The 15842-nt window shown below is 36.4% G+C and overlaps 1 long non-coding RNA gene and 1 pseudogene across 1 annotated transcript in view; both read left to right on the forward strand.

Annotated features, from left to right (window-relative positions):
- Positions 1 to 15842, forward strand: part of LOC141572377 (uncharacterized) — a 236051-nt gene that overhangs the window by 163150 nt on the left and 57059 nt on the right. Inside the window, exon 4 of the long non-coding RNA XR_012497740.2 lies at positions 6220 to 6327. This is a non-coding gene — a long non-coding RNA (uncharacterized LOC141572377). The remainder of the gene's footprint in view (positions 1 to 6219; positions 6328 to 15842) is intronic.
- Positions 745 to 2243, forward strand: LOC109460853 (interferon-induced protein 44 pseudogene; annotated as a pseudogene).

A 15842-nucleotide genomic window follows, 5' to 3' on the forward strand; every position in this document is an offset into this window, starting at 1 on the left:
ATTTACCAAATAAAAATACAGGATATCTAGTTAAATTTGAAATTCAGATGAACAATGACTATATCTTAGTATATATGTATGTCCCAAATATTGCATGAGGTGTACATATGCTTAAAAAAAAAAGTTGTTTATCTGGATTTCAAATTTAACTGTGCATTCTGTATTTTATCTGTCAACTCTTTGTAAGAGCCATTAAACGCTTTTGCTTGTCTTGCTAATGCCATGGAAAAAATATGCCCTGGCTAGCCCACCAGTCCCAGGAAGAGGGTGTGAGGGTCATTGATCAGATCTAGTTTAACCTGCAGATTAGAGCTGCTCGGCTGACATTTGTCTACATCATCTGAGCCACAGCCCGCACATTCAAAACACAGATGTGTCAGCAAAATAAATGCCTAAGGTTGTTTTTCACTGAAATTTTTGTGGTTGTTTGTTATACAATAATAGGTGACAGGCCATCTTTCCTAGCTGCCAGCATCTAGAATAAAGGACACTTTTTCTCCTCACCAATCCTTGTCCCTCTCGTGTTTTGGACTCTTTGGCAAGCTGCACTGAACCTGGAGGGAAGTTGGCACACTGTCAACTGGGCCGGGCCACGCTGAGTTTCAGTTTCCTTTGCTCTTATTCTAAAGACTCGAGGTTGCTGAAGAATTTTCTGCTATCATTTTATGCCTGCCTAGCTATCCAGGTAGAGCAGCTACCCTCAGCTTCAGCCCTCATACAGATTCTACAAACAGGTTGAGAAATATGGCAATGGCAACTTCTTTGACATGGATACAAGAAAAGAAACTGCAGATCGTTGTGGGAGGAAAGCAGTTTAGCCTTCTCTCTAAGGCTAGTGTCCATGAATTCTCCACTAGGGATTTGTTTGAGATATGCTGTAATCAAGGGCCTACTCTAATAGTGATTTATGGTGATCATGTTACTGGGTATATATGTCAGAGAATTACCAGAGAGAAAAGCCAGTTTCCATCCTGCTGTTTGCCTTTCAAGAGACTGAAATTTCAGGATATAAAATAGGACCATATAGACCAATTAAATTGTTTGCTGAAAATCCATGTCACTATAAGAATTTGGAATTCCACATAAATCTACAGAAAAAAGAGGTGACTATGAACTTAAAAATAATTTAAAAATTAAAACTACCTGAATTGCACAATATTTCCTTCCAAGAATATGAAGTTTTTCGATGTGAAGATTTATTGGACACAAAGAAGATAAAAGGGGTCACTGAGCTCGGGGAGAGCTTATTGTCTGCCATAAGAACTTCCAAACCATATAGAGACCTAGTTCACCTAGTTCATTCTGCTCCTGGGTCCAATTGGAGCTGGGTAGTCTAGCTTTTTCAACTCAGTCAAATCTATTTTCCGAGGCCATGTAACCCACCAGGCTTTGGTGGGCTCTGATACAACTGGGATAACTGAGCAGTACAGGACATATTCCATTGAAGATGGGAAGGATGGCAAGTCCCTGCCATTTATTCTGTGTAACTCAATGGGGCTGGATGAAGAAGAAGGAATCTGCATGGGTGACATACTCTACATCTTAAACGGCCACATTTCTGACACATACCAGTTTAATTTCACCAAACCAATCACACCAGGTCATGGTAACTATAATGACTTCCCATTGCTGCAGGACAGAATCCATTGTGTGGCAATTGTGTTTGATGCTAACTCTGTTGAAGAGGTCTCTAGTGAGATGGTGGCAAAGATCAAAAGAATTTGAAGAGAGATGATAAAGCGTGGTATAGCACGTGTGGTTTTGCTCACTCATGTGGGTAACATGGATCTGATTAGGAAAAGCGACCTTATAGACGTATACAGAGGTGTGCCTGTGAAGCTCAAGCTAGAGGCAGCCCACAGAGAACTTGGATTTGCTCTTTCTGACATCTTGGTGGTTAGTAATTACACCTCGGAGTGGATCTGGACCCTGTAAAGGACGTTCTGACCCTCTCTGCACTGAGACAGGTGCTGTGGGCTGCAGATGACTTAGAGGATTTGCCTCTTGAGAAAATAGCTCTCCTACCTCTGAGTCCCTCTTAATGCGTGTGGTCAGTGATATGTAGAGATATCAGAGGCAAGTAACTTGCCAGGTGTGCAAGAGAAGAAAATGACTATGTGAACCCTTCACACATTAATAATTTTTATCTCATCATAGAAGAGCAAAAATTGAAAAATGAGAAAACACACGATAAAGAGAAGGAGCTGGAAATGAAGGGTGTATTTTACTTATGGCTGGGATGAAGATTCACAAAAGATTATAATATCTATAAATGGTTAGGAATAAAGGGATATAAAGATTATAAAAACAATCATAATTTTTTGGATTTATGTTCTGTATCTGTGAAAAATTAAAGTTTCTTCTTATAAAAAAATAGGTGACAGACACATAAGTTTTCAGAAAATAAAGGGAATAAAGAGCACATTGGCATTATCATAAACACATGATCAGTAACTGCAGTGACTTTTTCTAAGTTGATCAAAGGTCTCATGTAGATGCACTCTGTAGTAAACATTTTACTTTTAATTTATGCCCAGATAAAGTTTGTTCCTTTCGGTAACACAGAACAGTACCATTTCTGCGAGAGTTACAAATCACCATTGATTAATTACTGGACCTGAACCTTTTCCAGTTCACACCTTTCTCCTGCTGTTACCTAGTTTCTGCCACACATAGACCAAGTAACTATTCACATTTATAAGTCTTGTTCATTTATCACTTTATTCAATGAATATTTACTTAGTGCCTTGTTAGTTATTTGTCACTTCCTACCTAGCAAATTATCTCAAAACTTAGTGTTTTAAACCAACGTTTCTCATCTCACAGTGAGTCAGGAATCTGGGAATGGCTGAACAGAGTGCTTTGCTGCAGGGTGTCTTACGGACTGTAATCAACATGTTAGCTAGAGTGTATTCATCAAGATTCAACTAGGGAAGGATTCTGTGTCCAAGCATATTCATGTAGGTGTTGGAAAATCCCGTTCTTCATGGACTGTTTATTGTACAAAGTCTCAGGTTCTCAATGGCTATTGGTCACAGTTCTCCCTCAGTTCCTTGCCGCATAGACCGATCCAATAGGACAGCTTATTTCCTCAAAGAATGTAAGCCAAGGCAGCAATGGAAAGAGAAGACCAGCAAGATGGATATCTCTGTTTTATAAACCTAATCACAGAAGTGGCATCACATCACTTTTGTTATAATCTCTTTATTAGAAGCAAATTCCTAGATCCAGCCCCCATTCAGGGGAGGATATAACACATGAGTATGACCACCAGGATGTGGGGGGCCATTGGGATCCTTAGAACCTGTAAGCATTACCTGATATGGCAAAATAAGAGTCTTTGCAGATGTCATTAAGGATCTTGAAATGCAGAGATTGTCCTGGATTATCTCGGTGGACCCTAAAAACAATACATGTATTCTTATAAAAGCGAGCCAGAGGGAGATTTTATACAGAGAGGAAAAGGAGATATGAAGGGGGAACACAGAGAGATTTGAAAATGCTGGCCTTTAAAATTGGGATGATGCAGCCTTAACCCAAGGAATATCAACAGCCGACAGAAGCTGGAGGAGGCAAAGGACCTGTTCTCCCCGGCAGCCTCCAGAGGGAGGAAGGCACGGCCAGCATTTTGATTTTGGCCCAGTGGTACTGATTTTGGACTTCTAGCGTCCAGAACTATGAAAGAATAAATATTTGTTGTTTTAAGCCACCAAGTTTGTGGTAATTTGTTACAGCAGCTGTAGGAAAATAATATATGACCATGTCAGAATCTGCTTACCATAGTAACGTGTGTGTGTGTGTGTGTGTGTGTGTGTGTGTGTGTGTGTATCAGTGTATTGTTCAGGAGTCTTTCATATTCAGCTAACAGAAAGTCATTCTTAAACTTGCCTAAACAAGAAACATTTGTATTAACTCACATAAGTGAAAACTCCCAGGTCAATTTAGTTTCAATTACTATCCACACTTGGGACTCAAGTAATGTCATATATCTTTCGTTATTGTTTTTTTTATACTTAGGCAGAATACAAATTGTTGCCAAAATGCATCTGAAAAATGACTGACAATAGCTCCTGCCTTACATACTATTCTGAGCAGAAAGCGTAATTATTTCTCCCCAAGTATACCCCCATAAACCCCAAAAGCAATTCTCATTGGCTATGATTGAGTCACATGCCATTTATGAAGCCGATCTCTGTTTAGAGGTATATGGTAGTCTTAATTCAGGCTGGTTGCTATATCCCCATTGGAGGTAATGTTAGCTTCACCAAACTCACGGATTAAGAGAAGAGGAGTGATTTCTTAATACAAATTAGAAGATGTTCTTGGCACAAGAATGGATAGATCCTGGATAGGTTAAAAAAAGGGAGCGGGGAGAGTGTTATATTTCATTCAGTGCTAGTGAGAAGTAGAGATGAAAAAGTCAATTTCTTTTTCAAGTAGTTTAGAGTCTAATGTTTGGTGAAAAGCACTAAAAACAATTATTATAGTGTGTCTAAAATAATTTCTCAGAAACCAAGGTTAAACAATATGATAGATACAGATAACATACATACATACAGATTTATGTACATTCTACTTTAAGCAAGTACCTCATTGACTTTCTTGGAAACATCATGCTGTTTTACATCTCAGAACCTTTGGGAAGGAGTATAATATATTGTTTAAAAGCATTGGTTCTGGGGTCATACTCTCTTGATTTAAATCATGGCATTACCATTTTCTAATTCTGTGATCTTTGGCAAGTTATTTAACCTATCTGAGATTTAGCATCCTAGTTTTTACAATTGAAAACTGATTGCCTACTGTTTAAGATTTTTTTCTAAATTGAGATTTAATGAGCTGGTTCATGCTTAGAATTTTAGTAAAATGCCCAGCAGTTACTCCATAAGTATTATCTATCATTATCTCTCAGCTTTGCTGGGCCTGAAATTTCTTCCTGTTTTCTCTCCTGCCAGTGAATTCCTTTATCTTAAAGGAGTAGATTAACTCAGCTCTTCTTTGAAATCTTGTCTCACAACTTTTCTTAACTGTTTCCCTTGGTTTTACATCTATTATTATACTCACCATATAATCTTATAAACACATGCTTTTTCAACTTTTCTTCTCTTGGTAAACATTCAGAGCTTGACAGTGGGTCCTCAGTAGGTGTTCATTAAAATTTTCATGAAATATTATCTTAAGAAAAGGGTAGTGAAGCCATTGCTCACATTGCAAATTCCTGGGAATCAGAATATATTTATTCTCCTTTGACTATACCAGAAGTTCACATAATGGTCTCTACAGTGTAATTAATTAATATGTTTCTTAATCGAATTCATGTATGTCTAATATAACAGAGCATTGTTGCATATCAGAATATTAGTAAGAAATAATATTGTTTGCAAAGTACATGAAGTGTTTTAGTGACTAAAAGTTATTTTCACTGTTGTTCAATGATGTAATTCTTCTCAACTGACATTTTTGTTTTTGAAAAAAAAAACATCAAACCATGGAAATATTTACCCTCATGATATGTTTGATTTCCCTTTGTAAATAAGATTGATAACTAAAAGGTAAGCTCTGTGTTTGTGGGGTGGGGGGAGACAGAGAGAGAGAGAGAGAGAGAGAGAGAGTGAATATGAGAGAATGAGAATGAATGAGAATCTGAAGAAAAAAAAAAAGTCCTGGACTTGTCAGATGTTTGTTTTGTCCCAGATACTTGTTTGAAAGGTCATATCCAGGGTTAATTAATCTGTGGCTGTATGCAACAATATGTATTATACTAAAGAAGAATATCACATTTGTATTTACCCCTAGTGGGGGATCGTGAATCAATATTTGTTGAATTAAATTGAACTGAGTTGGAAATCCTTCTTCTGTAGCTTTTATGGAGATCCCCTATGTTGTTTCTCATATCTAAGAGATCTAAGTTTGAAAAGCCTAATGAATAGTAACAACTGTATCTTCAAGTGCTTTTTTATCTTCCCTTTCTGTGCCTGCCTTTCCACTGCTCTTATAAACACTCTTCTAACTTTGTTTATTAATCTCCCAAGTAGCAATATTAGCAAATGGGGCCAACTCACAGATGGAAAGTTAGAACTTGGGCCAGACAGCTAACATATTCATCTACTGCAGTTCAGAGTTAGTCAAGTGTGTCCAGCTGGTTTAGCATAATAGGAGGCCTATTAATACAGCATAGCATCATAATCAGTGAATTGAGACTACATTTTCTTTCAACAGCAATGAAACTGCACAGTCATAGTGAATGTTCACAGACTCTATGGGGAAAAGCACAGACCGGTCTAAATTCAGGATTCCTCAACATCTAACAGAAGGATTTTCACTGTGGTAAGTAGAATGTGTGTCTGCCTCGCAGTGCATCTTACATTCCATTTCCCTTGAAGACCATTCAATCAATAGCTAATACGAGCTATGTCGGGTAGATTGTTAAGACAATTGTAAATAGATGACCTACAGTATTCATATCTAATTTTTTTGCAAGTGACTCAAATTCCAGGATGCTACAAGGTAAAAAGCCAAGGATGCAAAATTCACATAGTGGCACTGAATAAAAAAGAAAGATTTACATAAGAGCTAACCAACTTGCCACATATTTTACACTGAATATCTTAGGCATTATTATTGTCTAATTATGACGAGAACTCTCCTTCATATCATGCCTACCTATACACGTGCTCAGTGAAATGGAGAAGTGAGACAATTCCAAAGCTGTATTGAACAAGTAAACAAAAAACACGTATGCTGAAATTATCTAAAGAAGTCCAGAACTGAATTTGTGTGGACATATTTTTCAATTTTCAAATTTATCTCTCTGGCTTTGGACTTCACCATTTTGAGCTTCATTAATCTTAGCTCTTTGCATAATTTATTAAAAGTACAAAAATCTAGACATGATCTGAGAATGAGAAAATTGACAATGATGCTATTATTGTTGGTGAATGTCAATCAACCTGCAAGAAGAAAACTGCCGTAATGGAAAGAGCTTTGTCTTTGGGGGCAGCAGGTTTGAATGTTGCATTTCCTAAATACTAGCTTAATTTAGTTATTTAAATTGTATTTTACATTCTAATTACTAAACTCTAATTAGGATAATTATAATAGTACTTCATAGAATTCTTGTAAGGATTATATGATACAATGCGAAGCACTTAGAATCCTGACATGTAACAAAAACTCAACAAGCCTTAGTCATTATTATGACTACAGTTATTATATTAGTAATATTGTTATTCACATCCTGAAAGAAATGTATTTAAATCGCAAGTTTGTCACTTAGTAGCTTTGTAAATATGAGAAAGTTATTTAGCTGCTTTGACTCTTAGTTTTTTGGTATATCATAAGGGGATCATATCATCTACCTCATAGATATGCTGTATAGTTTAACCAAAGTATTCCTTGGCAGCTTGTACTATATTGTAAATCACCAATGTCATTTCTGGCATAGAATTTGATAAGTAATAGCTATTTTTATTGTTGCCTATTATTCTTATATATTCAACAATATCCTAAAGTCTTTGAGGGGAACTACAAAAAAATGCATGTGCCCCAAGGCTCTTTAAACCTAATTAGACAGTCAGGACTTAGAGAGTAGACTAAGAAATAAACCGTCTAAGCATTCAAGCATTTTTGATAATTCACATGTATCAGTAAAGAAATTGGACCTTCCCAATGTATGATTACTTTTTTAAAAAAACTACATATCTCATGGTAGTAATATATAATGAATATTATGATACATACAAATGATCATATAATATCGATCATAATGATACATACAAATGATCATAAATGATACATACAAATAGACACTTTAAGGGAATAAGGTAAAATATTATTAAAGATATAAAATCATTTTTACTTTCAATAAATATTATCAATTCATAAATAGATTATAATTTGGGGGAGCAATGTAATTGAATATGCCTCATTGATTTTTAATTCTGTGACATAGCAATGTAAAGTTCTAATTCTGGTTTCATTTTTTTTATTCCTCATTTTTCTTGCTGTCGTAGTTGGAAAAGATTTATAAATCCAAATGGCAGAAAGGCATCATCAAATGTACTTGAAAATTATTGCACAGGATATTTAAGTTTCTTGACCAATTATGAAGTTTGTTGTTTCATCTTATACATTTCCTTCTTCTCTGATTCAATTGGTTGTTTTTCAACTTAATTGTAAAATGTGGTACTCTTAAATTTTTAAAAATGGGTTTCAAAAATGGTTAAAAAATTATATTTTGGTGGTTGTAGAGTCTGCAGATAGGAGCGTTTTTATGGGTGATAGACATTTTTGGCAGCAACACCAAAGATGGATGGAAACATTATTAAGTATCTATTTTCCAAATACTACCTCCACAGCAAGAATTTCTTTCGAAAGTAATTGTTTTCTTGTTTATTGTTGAGACATTACGTTTACCTTGAAAGTATGTATTCAAAGAGTTTATTTATTAAAGATCTGATAGGTAGCTGCTACCGGACAGCCACTTGTCATACCAGAAAAAATATCAGCAAACTTGGAACTGTTGCCTTTTGTAAAATAAAAACACATAATTCACCTTTAGGGTCAACAGCTCTTTTCACCATATTGCCGAAAGATAGCCAACAAAATTTTGTGAGTAAGAAAGATTTTACAGCTAATTCCCATTTTATCACATAGTATGGTAAAGATTTTGCTCTTTTAAAAATCTTTAGTTTTAAATGCAATTAACCATATGATGTCATCCCATAGAATGAAAAATGTGATGTGTTAGTACACCAACCACCCAGTAAGAATGGCACTGTCAACACTTCTGTCCTGTGGTGTTTTTATTCTTTTCAGGGATGATTTTCTGAAATAGCTCGGGCAGCGTGAAAACTGATAAGGCAGAGATAGAGTAAGGCAAGGTGAGGCAGAGGTTGGCCCATCTACTAAATGTTACAAAAGTTAATTTCTTCCTCACATCGATATTAAAACTAAATATCATGTACTCTATTTTCTCCCTGCCCTTGGTGAATGGTGTTGTACATTTCTTGGTTTGTGTCTCCTACTTTGGAGACTACTGCAAAGACTGCGGACTTTAGATGTAATCTGTGTAGGAAAATCAGCAAAAGCTTCGGTGGTAAGAAAAGTTTCGTCCTTTGAGTTTGGGTCAGGGAGAAATAGCCTTTAGTTAAGGAACTTCTTTGTGACAAGTCTTTTAGTAAGTGCTTTCACATCAATTCTCCCTTTTCCTTATGGTATTTAAATAGTAAAGTGATATTCTCAGGGGTCTATACCTGTGCTGTCCAATAAAGTATCTACTAGCCATCTGTGGCTCTTTAAATCAATTAACATGATATAAAATTAAAAGTTTTGGTTCTTCAGTTGTACTAGTCACGTGTCAAACCACATGGCTAGTGGATACCATATTGAATGGCATAGATTATAGAACATTTCCATCATTTCAAAGAATGCTATTGGATAGAGCTGGTTTGGAAAGAAACCACGAGGCCTAACACAGAGATTTTCTTTATTGCCACAGGTACTATCTAAAAATCTAAAACGCCAAACATGAAAACACTAGCTCATATGTATTGAGAACTGAATTTGTACCAGTATGGTACTGTTTCATAAGGATTCTTTACTTAATTCTCAAAACAGGTCTATGAAAGAAGTTTTTATAGAGGCGAAGGAAGTAATCCAAACTTATTGGATTGTTAATGAGTAAAGCTGTGATATGAGTCTCAGCAGTTAGAAGTGGTACCGCATTTGCTGACATCACATACTCTGAGTCAAGAACACAAGTGGAGTGAGGAGACTCAGGCACATGCCTTGGGCACAAAATTTAAGAGAAGGGAATGTGACCAAAAACTCAGTAATCAAGATAAATAACTTTTTAATGCACTATTTTTTAAAAGTGAAACTAATGTAAAAAAAATCATGGGGAAGACAATATCAACATTTTAAAATAAAAACAGAATTATTAATACTGATTTTTCCTTTTGCCTCAGGTTCCATTGTGGTTCTGTATGGCACTTTATTTAAAATTTTGATAGTGTGTCATCTTGTCTTTTTTTTTTTTTTTGCACTAATTTGGTTTTTAAAATATTTCCTTCATAAACTTTGAATCACTTCTTTTGGTTCTTGCTGTACCCATGACTGATACAACTTATTAATCAGAATCTCTGAGGGTGTGAACCAGGAAGCTAAAATTTTTTCAAGCTCCCTAAAATAGATTTGGTAAATAATGATCCATGGTTCTCTCCTCTGCTTTGTTTACTGGTGGTGTATCCAGATAAATTAGCCATCTGGGCACAGTGATTTCATTACCATAGGCTTTTACAGTCACATGACCTATCTTGCTGCTTGCTGTCTGTCTTGATTTTTAGGGCAATTCTCTCTTCCCATGTCACCCTAGTAACAATAAGTGATATAAGTCATTAGATATAGAAATTATTATATATAAATTTCTTAGATATAGAATTGTTGGGAGCACATAGTAAACACTAAGTGAAAGGTAGCAATATTTTTATTAGATGACATTTGTTTTTCCCACTCCTTGATGTGTTTTTTTCTTGAGAGATGAGTAAGCTGGCCTAGGATAATTAAGAATTGAGCCATTGTACTGGAACTTCCAATGTTACAGAAAATGAAGGCAACCATAACAAGTGATTAATAATGAAAAGTGATAGTATGCTCTGTAAGAGACTAGTACCTTCTAGAGTTACGTTAGACGATGGCTACTGTAAAAAACTACTCACCTTTCACCAGTGTCTGTTCAATGTTATATTCTGAGGTTTCATACTTTACAGAGTACCTCCATTTCTAGGAGATACTGTGGTACACATAGGGAAAGAAAAGGAGAAATGCATGGAATTCTGGTACAGACAGAATTGGATGCAATCTTGGAAAAGATACCTGATCTCCCTGAAACTCAGTTTCCTCGTAGGAAAAGCATATGATTATCTGAGTATGTTTATATTTGATTGTGGATAGGGATTATATTTTCTTAACTTATAGTTTGTAGAGCTTTGTTAGTTATATAATTTTTATGTCTAAAACATAACCTCTGCTTGGTTATTATTAACTGTTTTTTCAGCTAATGAAGATAGATCCTAATGAGAAAAATAAATAAATAGGAGGGCAATTTAATCTGAGCTTTCCCTAAGCATACTAGTCCAGCCTCCATTCTAATACCGTGTTTCCCCGAAAATAAGACCTAGCCAGACCATCAGTTCTAATGCATCTTTTGGAGCAAAAATTAATATAAGATCCCATCTTATTTTACTATAATGTAAGACCGGCTTTTATCTAGCATAATATAAGACCAGTTCTTATATTAATTTTTGCTCCAAGAGACAAATTAGAGTTGATCGCCCGGCTAGGTCTTATTTTCGTGGAAACACGGTATGTGAATAAATTATATGAATAAAAGTATAACAAGTAGGTACATTATTAGTGTTTGATATCAGTCACCTAACCTTTTGGTATGTATTTGTTGAGAAATGTACAACTGCCTTATAACAAACAGGATATTACGTAATCAATTACTACACATTTATGAAGCCCTGATATAGTTCTTACTGAGTCTTTGGTCTTGACTCATTCTAATCAAATATGTTTAATGAATCCCTAACTACTTGAAGAAACTATTTTAAATCCCACCTTATTCCGATACTTTATTTTGATGTCTACAAGTAACTGTGTTAGTGGTGTGATTATATATAAGGCAGAACTATGCATGAGGGAACCACAGTTTTAACTGACGTGTAGTATAACTGTTGCATGTGATGGCTTGGTCAAGATTTGTGTCAGGGATCTGTTGCTGCCTTTTAAAAACCACTCTAAAACTTAGTGATATATTGCATAATGTATTATTTCTCACAAGTCAGTGCATTGACTGGGTTAAACTGGGTAGCTTTTGTGTGTTATATGGGACGAGTGAGGCTGCATTCAACTGAGAAGTCAGCTGGGCCTGAAATGATTGCAAAAGCATCTTATCCTCTAGGGTGTGGCCTCTTGACATATATTAGTTTAATGACTGTCTTCCAAGAGGTTGAAAGCAGGAGATGCCAGTCTTCTTAACACTTGGGCCCAGGATGTCATTTCAGCTGCATTCCAGCAAGTTCTGAGACCAGGGTTTCATGACAGAGGAAAAAGACTCCACCTTTGATGGCAAGGGTGGCATATGTGTACAGGGGTGGAAGGAAGTGTTGATAATGACACATGGCGTCCATCCATCTCTGGACTCGGCCACCACAATTCACACCTCCCCCACCTGCAAAAATGCATTTATTTCTTCCCCAAAAGTCACATCCCATTATGAAATCAGCTCCAAGTTTAGGACCCTATCTCCTCGATTGATCCCAGTTGGGGATAAAGCTCCTCAGGGGCAGTTGTTCAGATGCTGGAACTTTGGTGCAGTTTCCAAAATAAAGTATATGGCATTGGCATTGTGACCAGGTAGCTGGCAGAAGCCTGAATGGTGAGCCAATCATTAATCAAAGAAGAATGAAAACTGGGGAAATTGCTATGGGAGACTAGAAAAAAGGTAGGCCATTTAAATATTGGCAGAAAGATTGAGAGTGCCAGTAAAGTTACTTGAAAGATAGAAAAAGTTCCTGAATAACCCTGGATCTGGCTGGGGAGATTTCTAGGCAATTGTTTATTCCAATCACAGTTGACATTCAATATTATTTTATATTAGTTTCAGGTGTACAGCATAGTGGTTAGACATTTATACAATTTATGAAGTGATCTCCCTGATTAGTCTAGTGCCCACCTGGCCCTATGTACAGTTATTATATTATTATTGACTATATTCCTTATGCTGTACTTTACATGACTATTTTGTAACTACCAATTTGTACTTTTAATTCCTTCACCTTTTGCACCTAGTCTCTCAAACCCCTCCCATCTGGCAACCATCAGTTTGTTCTCTGTATCTATAAGTCTGTTTCTGTTTTGTTGTTGTTTGTTGTTCATTTACTTATTTTGTTCTTTAGATTCCACATGTAAGTGAGATGATATGATATTTTTAGTTCTCTGTCTGATTTATCTCACTTAGCATAATACCCTCTAGGTCCATCCATGTTGTTGCAAATGGTAAGATTTCATTTTTTATGGCCAAGTACTATTCTGTTGTGTGTGTTTGTGCATATATATACATATAGTGCTCTAGTGAACATAGGAGTACATACATCTTTTCCAATTAGTTTTTTGGATTTCTTTGGATAAATACCTAGAAGTGGAATTGGTAGGTCATAAGGTAGTTTTTAAAAATTTTTTGAGGAACCTCCAAACTGTTTTCCACAGTGGCTGCACCAATCTGCAATCCCACCAATAGTGCACGAGGGTTCCCTTTTCTCCACATCTTCATCAACACTTGTTGTTTGTTGATTTATTGATGGTAGCCATTCTGACAGGTGTGAGGTGATACCTCACTGTGGTTTATATTTGCATTTCTCTGCTGATTAGTGACGTTGGGCATCTTTTTATATATCTGTTAGCCATCTGTATGTCCTCTTTGGAGAAATATCTATTCAGGTACTCTGCCCATTTTTTAATTGGATTGTTTGTTTTTTTGGTGTTGAGTTGTATGAGTTATTTGTAAATTTTGGATATGAACCTTTATCAGTTGTATCATTGGTGAATATCTTCTCCAATTCAGTAGGCTCTCTTTTCATTTTGTTGATGATTTCCTTTACTATACAAACAAATTTTTAGTTTGATGTGGTCCCAATTGTTAATTTTTTGTTTCCCTTGCTTGAGGAGATATATCAGAAAAAAAAATTACTAAGAGCAATGTCAGAGAGTTTACTACCTACGTTTTCTTCTAGGAGTTCTATGGTTTGGGGACTTACATTTAAGTCTTTAATCCATTTTCAGTTTATTGTTATATATGGAATAAGAAGGTGGTCCAGTTTCCCTTCCTTCTTTCCTTCCTTTCCCTTTCCTTTTTTTTTTTTTTTTTTTTTGCATGTATCTCTCCAGGTTTTCTGATACCACTTATTGAATAGACTTTCTTTACCCCATTGTGTATTCTTGCCTCCTTTGTCATAAATTAAATGACCATATAGATGTGGGTTTATTTCTAAACTCTCTATTCTGTTCCATTGATCCATGTGTCTGTTTTTATGTGAATGTCACGCTGTTTTGATTACTATAGCCTTGCAGTATAGTTTCACGTCAGGTAGTGTGATGCCTCCAGTTTTATTCTTCTTTCTCAGATCGTCTCATTCTCATTTGGAGACTCCTCTAGGGAAGGATTTAAGGTCATTCAAGTTGTTGGAAGAATTTATTTCCTTATATCACTGTGGGCCCCAAACTTTTGCTGGATGTTGGCTGGATACTGTATTTGGGTCCTAGAGGCCACCCATACTTCCAAGGCTATTTCCAACTCGTTGCCATGTGGGCTTCTCCAATATGGCTGCTTACTTCATCGAGCTCATGTAGAGCTCAAGCCCCACTTTGTCAAGACAGAGTCTTAAATAGTGTAACATAATCACCAGACTGACATCTCATTACCTTTGTCATATACCATTGGTTAGAAGCAAGTCACAGCTTGCTTCTACATAATTGTGAACATGAGGAGATAGGCATCATGGGGGGGGTCACTTTAGGCATATGCATAACAACACTCTAAGGGAGGGACTATTATTATCCCCATCTTGCAAATGAGAAAACAGAAGCATTTGGCCAAGTTCACATGTTCTGGTGGGTTGTGGCAATTGCCTACAAATATTCTCCCATTCTAGGCTGTTCATGATGCTCCCATATTAAGAAGTGGAAAATATTTTCTCTGTCTTGAAACTGGAATAGCCTATGACTTGCCTTTCCCAACAAAGTATGACGGAAGGGAGGTTCTAAGACTTCTAAGTCCAAGCCTTAAGAGAATTGGCAACTTACACTCCTCTCTTTGATCTCTGAGCCCCATGAAAGAAGTCCAATCTTTCTGTTGGAGAAACATGTGAAAAAGAGTAGAGGGGATATGTGAGACCATCCCATATGTTCCATCTAGGCTCCCAGCTGAAAGCACCCACATGATTACCCCAGCTGACACCACATGAGCCCCCCCCCAAAAAAAAAAAAAAAAACCCATGAAGAATAACAAATCATTTTTATTTCAAGCCACAGTATTAATTTTTATTGCTATGTAACAAATTACCACAAACAGCAGCAGCTTAAAACAACACACATTTATTCTCTCTCAGTTGCCCTGGGTCAGGAGTCAGGTAATAGCCTAGGTGGGTCTTCTGCACAGGATCTCAAAATACTTCAGTGAAGGTGTTACACAAGTTGCCATCTCATCCAAACCTTGACTAGAGAAGAATCCACTTCCAAGCTCATTCAGTTCATTGGCAGAATCCATTTCCAAGCAGCTCTGTACCTCGGCCTTGGCTTCTTACTCACTGATGGCTGAAGACTTCTCTCAGGTCTGTAGGCCACCGACAGTTCCCAGCCACATGGTCTTTTCCATAGCACGTCACATGTGACTGTTTTCTTCTTGCTCAAATCTGCTAAGACAGAAGCACATATAATATAACATAATCAAAGGTGACATCCTATCACCTTTGCCATGTAATAAACCTAACCAATGGAATGAAAGCTCATTGTTTTTGCCATATATTATTGGTCAGAAGGAAGTCACAAATTCCACCTGTATTTAAGGGTTATTTTGCTCACATCAGTATGTGTCTGACAGGGCCATTGTTGTAGCTGGCTTATTAAGCAGCTATAGATAATTAAAGTGTCTTCCTTTGAGCAGAAGCTCTTTGCCATTTTTAGCCATTAAAGAGCCTAATCAGATACACCACTTTATTAAGTATTTAAAAATTAACGGAGCATCATTTAAATAGAAATCTTGACCACAGTACTTAAGTAGA

Source organism: Rhinolophus sinicus, chromosome 14 (genome assembly GCF_057876585.1).
Source record: "Rhinolophus sinicus isolate RSI-liver-muscle chromosome 14, RSI-T2T, whole genome shotgun sequence".
In the NCBI taxonomy this organism is placed as follows: Eukaryota; Metazoa; Chordata; class Mammalia; order Chiroptera; family Rhinolophidae; genus Rhinolophus; species Rhinolophus sinicus.